The sequence below is a fragment of the Molossus molossus genome, unplaced genomic scaffold (assembly GCF_014108415.1).
Source record: "Molossus molossus isolate mMolMol1 unplaced genomic scaffold, mMolMol1.p scaffold_m16_p_22, whole genome shotgun sequence".
NCBI classification, from domain to species: domain Eukaryota; kingdom Metazoa; phylum Chordata; class Mammalia; order Chiroptera; family Molossidae; genus Molossus; species Molossus molossus.
The window spans coordinates 27,302,341-27,308,340 of record NW_023425358.1 but is presented as its reverse complement, the minus strand read 5'-3'; the positions used below and the strand labels follow the sequence as shown (position 1 = coordinate 27,308,340).

Here is a 6,000-nt window from a genome sequence, read left to right as displayed (position 1 = left end):
TGGAAAACTATGTAGCCACAGAAGAAATGGAGGAAACTCATTACCTACTGACACGAAACAGTTTGAAGATCTAAAAAAAACAAAAAACAAAAACTGAACAGGGTGTGTAACGTGTATCTTTGTGGAGAAAAATGGGATTTGTTTGAGATACTTATACATGCTGGAGTATCTCTGGAAGAATAAATAAAACTCTAGTGTCACTCAGCAAGGGGTGGGGGTGGGGTCGGGTGGGGGAACAGTGTGGCTGGGAGTCAGGAGTGGGGAGAGTTCACTAAATACCCTGTGGAATCTTTTTTTTTTATCCTCACCCGAGGACACTTTTTGATATTTTGTTCAGATAGAGTGGGAGGGGGAGAGAGAGAGAGAAACATCGATATGAAAGGGACACATCGAGTGGTTGCCATCCACATGACCCAACCAGGGCCGAGGACAAACCACAACCGAGGTACGTGCCCTTAGCGGGAACCGAACCGGGGTCTCTCCAGACAGCAGGCCAACGCTCTAACCGCTGAGCCAAACCGGCCAGGGTCCCTGTGGGATCTTTTGAATTTTGAACCACATATGCAATCGTACCTATTCCCAGAATGAATTAATATTTTCAAAATAAAATACAACTGCATTGTAAAAATGACACTGCAACATTAACATGAATCAAATGAGGCTTGAAAAAGGTTTCCTGGAACAGAGCTAACTCTGACCCAATTTTTGAAGAATAGGAGGCCATGGGAAGGGCATTCCAGAAGGAGGGGTAGGTGATCAGAAATGTATGCTGAGGGCCCCAGAATAGGGACAGCAAGACTGAAAGGTCCCAGCCTCCCCTACTTATTTCAAGGATGAGCCAATTGACCCAGAGAGTGGGTCCTAGCAGGCACTGCAGCCCTCTGGGGGGAACCCTTTAGGGTCCAGGAGTCCCAAGACAGACAAAGGTTAAAATCCCAACTCTGCTGCCTGTCAACTGTGTAGCCTTGAGCATGATACCTCATCTTTCTGAGCCTCTGTTTTCTCAGCAGTACAATGTGCACAAGGTTCTACAGGTTTGATACTCAGCTGGGTGATTTGGGACAAGTGGTTTAACCACACTGAGCCTCAGTTACCTTAATTGTAAAATCTGGATAATAAAACATATACCTCCCAAGGTTGTTATGTGGATGCAACTACCACCACCAAAATGCAGGAAAAGAGCTGAGAACCCAGGGCTGGGAGAACCCAAACTTAGGGCTACACCCTGGCCGGTTTGGCTCAGCGGTTAGAGCGTTGGCCTGCGGTCCAGAGAGACTTGGGTGGTTCCCGCTAAGGGTGCATACCTCTGTTGCAGTTTGTCCCTGGCCCTGGTTGGTTGTGTGGGTGGCAGCCACTTGATGTATCCCTTTCACATCGATGTTTCTCTCTCTCTCTCTCTCTTTCCTCCCACTCTATCTAAACAAAAAATGGAAAAATGTCCTCGGGCGAGGATAAAAAAAAAAAAAAGAAACTTTAGGGCTAGGACAGCAAAGGCTAGATTTGGGCATTTATCCAACCAGCAGAGGGTTGCAAAATCAAGGTCATGAATAGTAGTAATAATATTAACAATTATTACATAATAATTACTATATTAGAATAATCTTTTATGTTATTATCTCATTTAATCCTTGCAAAGATCCAATGGGGGGGTTATGACTCTTTTACAGACTAAGCAACTGAGACTCATAAATAAAGTCACCTGCCCAAGACCACACATGTACAAAGTGACAAAGTCAGGATTCAAACCCAGGACCGTCTGGCTCTAGTGCATGTGCTGGCTCATGAAGGGGTGTGTGGGAGTTAGTAAGTTTAAGTTTCCCATCTGGCTTGGATGTGACTTGAAAAGGCTTTGCGGCTTCCGAATTTGGTGATGGTGGTGGTGGTGGGGGGGGCCCTGTCTAGGTCACTTATTGCCCTGCTTAAAACTTTCATGACACCAGAATAAAGCCCAGTGATTATTCATGACCTCTGACCTCATTAGAGGACCCGGTGCAATGCGCCTTCTCCCCAGCTCTCCTTTGGTCCTTTCTCAGCTCTAGTCACAGGGAATGATTTTCAGTTTCTGCAAAGGGCCACATCCTCCTGGCTTCAGACCCCTGCAGTGCTGTTGCTCCTGCTGAAATGCACCCTGTCCTCTTTCCTGCTCTCCTCCTTCAGTTCACAGCTCAGGCACCCCCTCCTCCAGGAAGCCTTCCCTGACCACCTCCCAGTCTTGGATACTTGGTCCCATAACCCTCACCAAAGCATTTAACTCTCTGTTAGGTACCACTGGAAGCACTTTTCCTATAGTATCTCATTTAACACCCACAAACTCTCTGTGGTAAGAAGAAGCCTCTTCCTTGGTGGCACATGGGATCACCTAAGAAAATATATATATATATATTTGCCCAGGACTAATCTTCAGAAATTCTGATTTAATTGGCCTGGAATGCAGCCTGGGCATCAGAATTTTTCAAAGCTCCCCAGGTGGTTCTCCGGCACAGCCAGGGTGGAGACCCATGGCCTCGAAGATAGATGTGATCCTGGCACTGCTTTTTCAGCCAGGGACACTGAGGCACAGAGAAGTTAAAGAAGTGGCCGATTGCCCTGGCCGGTTTGGCTCAGGGATTAGAGCATCAGCCTGCGGTCCAGAGAGACCCGGGTTCGGTTCCCGCTAAGGGCACGTATCTCGGTTGCAGTTTGTCCCCGGCCCTGGTTGGTCGTGCGGGTGGCGGCCACTCGATGTGTCCCTTCCATGTCAATGTTTCTCTCTCTCTCTCTCTCTCTCTCCCCCTCTCTCTCCCCCCCACTCTATCTGAACAAAAAATGGAAAAAAAAAAAGTCCTCTGGTGAGGATTAAAAAAAGAAAAAAGAAGTGGCCGAAGGTCACATAGCTGGTGAATTTTGGAGAGGATTTGAACCCAGAACGTCTGGCTTCAAAGCTTCATGTGGGCGGCCCTGGCCAGTTTGGCTCAGCGGTTAGAGCGTTGGCCTGCAGACCAGAGAGTCCCAGGTTCGGTTCCCGCTAAGCGCACGTACCTCGGTTGTGGTTTGTCCCCCGCCCCGGTTGGGGTTGTGCGGGTGGCAAACACTCGATGTGTCTCTCTCACGTGGATGTTCCTTCCTCCCTCCCTCCCTCCTGCTCTATCTGAAGATAAATGCAAAAATGTCCTTGGGTGAGGATAAAAAATAAAATAAAAAAGCTTCACGTGGGGAAAAGAACAATTGGCCTCAGTTAATTTTCCCAGTGATAGAGAGCTGTGAGCCAGCTCTCTTCTGAGATGCACACAGAGGGCCCCTCAGGCATGGGATATTTTTAACCTAGAGAAGTTAGTGATTCTTGCAGACATCCTGCAGTGACTTCAACACTAAGAAGATTGTTTTGAGACTGGTGGACCCTTTTCCTGCTGAAATTGTCCTCGGGGTCCCCCTTTTCCATCCTCTGGAGCCAGTGGGTCTAGGCTGGCTCGGGCCACAGGGTGGGAGGGTTGGGGGGTCGGTTCCATCAAGGGCTGATGTTTCCAAGGATATTTCCTTACATGGAGGAAGGGGAGAGGGTCAGCATTACCTCACCCAACCCTGCCCCTTCTTCCTGCTATCTGCCTGGGAAGGGGCTGGAGAACAAACAAGTGTTGGAACTGGATATGAGTTCGCCCTCCTCCCTCTCCCCTCCCTAACTGGAAGAGTCCTGTGCAAACTGCAGAGCCCGTCCAAACACACACAGCGAACATTCTCCAGATGCTCCTGGGAGGGCCAACTTGGGGACACCGCTTTTATTTTTATTTTTCAATTACAGTTGACATTTAATATCATTTGTATTAGTTTCAGGTGTAGAGCACAGTGGTTAGATAATCGTATAATTTACAAAGTGTTTCCCCCCTATATTTCCAGTACCCCCTGGCATACACAGTTATTACAATATTGTGTACTATATTCTCTATGCTGTTGTTTACATTTCTGTGACTATTTTGTAACCATCAATTTGTACTTCTTAACCCCTTCACCTCTTTCACCCGGCCCCTCAACCCCCCACCCCCTCTAGCTACTATCACAGTCTGTTGTCAGAAATACGGAATGCTTCACAAATTTTTTTAACAATTTTTTTCTTTATTGATTTTTAGAGAGAGAGAGAAAGGGAAAGGGAGAGATAGAAACATCAATGAGAGAGAACATCGACTGGCCACCTCCTGCATGCCCCCCACTGGGGATCGGGCCCACAACCTGGGCATGAGCCCTGACCGGGAATCAAACCAGCGACCTCTTGGTGCATGGGTCAATGCTCAACCACTGCGCCACACTGGCTGGACTGCTTCACGAATTTTCCTGTCATCCTTGTGCAGGGGCCATGCTAATCTTCTCTGTATTGTTCCAGTTTTAGTATATGTGCTGTCAAAGTGAGCATGGGTGGGGGGCATCTCTTACACTGCAAAATACGCATGGCTTTTGTGTAGGTGATCTCACCTATAGACATTGCCCCTACAAATATCCACAAGTAAGCAAAATTCCCCTGGAAGTATCACATGAGTAGGCAAAGATGCACATCCAAGGGGGTTTATCTGCATTGCTTACAATAAGAAAAAATTGGACACAACTCAAATGTCCATCGGTAGGGGACTGGTCAGCTGCAGTGGACACAGCCATACAGGAAGAGGGGAGCTGCGTGCTGACATGTCCATAGTATATTATTTAGCAGAAACAAAAGTAAAGTAGTAGAACTGTATGTAGAGGATAATCCAATGCTGGTTCAAAATTATGTTGACATATGAACATGTGGACAAAAAAGGGGTTCTATAGAAAGTAACTTCACTGTGATCTAAACATAAATTCCTAACTGGGCAGGTCATGGTGGGAAGTCATGTCCAGGCCTATAACTTCTTTAATGAAAGGTTTTAAGCAAACTCTGTCCATTGTGTCTGTGCATCTATGTTAACACACCTTTGAAATGCCCCCTTTCAGACCTCCCAAGAAGCACATGATCTTAACTCTCCTGAATTACCATCCCTGAGTTGCTTCCTCCCACCTTCATGTCACCTTCCTTAGTTTTCTCCCTAATTTCACCCAAGGACATTTTTGCATTTATCTTCAGATAGAGCAGGAGGGAGAGAGGGAGGGAGAGAAGGAGGAAGAGAGGGAGAAACATCGATGTGAGAGAGACACATCCCGTGGTTGCCACCCACCTAACCTCAACCAGGGCCGGGGACAAACTGCAACCGACGTACGTGCCCTTAGCGGGAACAGAACCCGGGACTCTCTGGTCCACGGGCTGACATTCCAACCACTGAGCCAAACTGGCCAGGGCTCTCCTTAATCTCAAATGCATAAAAAGAATGCCCTGGCCGGTTTGGCTCAGCAGTTGGAGCGTCGGGCCTGCAGACCTGAGAGTCCTGGGTTCGGTTCCCGCTAGGGACACGTACCAGAAAAAAAATAAAGAAGCTGCAGTCCCTGGCCAGTTTGGCTCAGTGGTTAGAGTGTTGGTCCATGGACCAGAGAGATGAGGGTTCGATTCCAGTCAAGGGCATGTACCTTGGTTGCAGTTTGGTCCCCAGCCCTGGTTGGGGTTGTGTGGGAGGCAACCAGTCAATGTTTCTCTTTCTCTCTCCACCTCCTTCACACTCTATCTGAAGATAAATGGAAAAAGTATCCTCCAGTGAGGATTTAAATTTTCTTTTTCTTTATTGATTTTCGAGAGAGAAGAAGGGGGAGGGAGAGAGAAACATCAATGAGCGAGAACATAGATTGGCTGCCTCCTGCATGCCCCCCACTGGGGACCCAGCCCACAACCTGGGCATGAGTCCTGACCAGGAATTGAACTGGTGACCTCTTGGTGCATGGGTCGATGCTCAACCACTGAGTCACAATGGCCAGGCTCCTCCAGTGAGGATTAAAAAAAAAAAAGAAGCTGCAAAACTGTTATTCTGCGGGGCATTTGAGATCTTGTTCGCCAGTATATATCGTTGGTTTGGCTCAAATAAACTCTTGTAAAAATTCTCCACAGGTTTGGACATTTCTTATGCCAACAAA

At 47.5% G+C, this 6,000-nt stretch overlaps 1 non-coding gene across 1 annotated transcript; it reads right to left on the bottom strand.

Annotated features, from left to right (window-relative positions):
* Positions 1-4,274: 4,274 nt before the first annotated feature.
* LOC118640453 lies at positions 4,275-4,381 on the bottom strand. Its single transcript, XR_004961374.1, has one exon. It is a non-coding gene; the product is annotated as a U6 spliceosomal RNA (small nuclear RNA).
* Between the last annotated feature and the right edge of the window lie 1,619 nt (positions 4,382-6,000).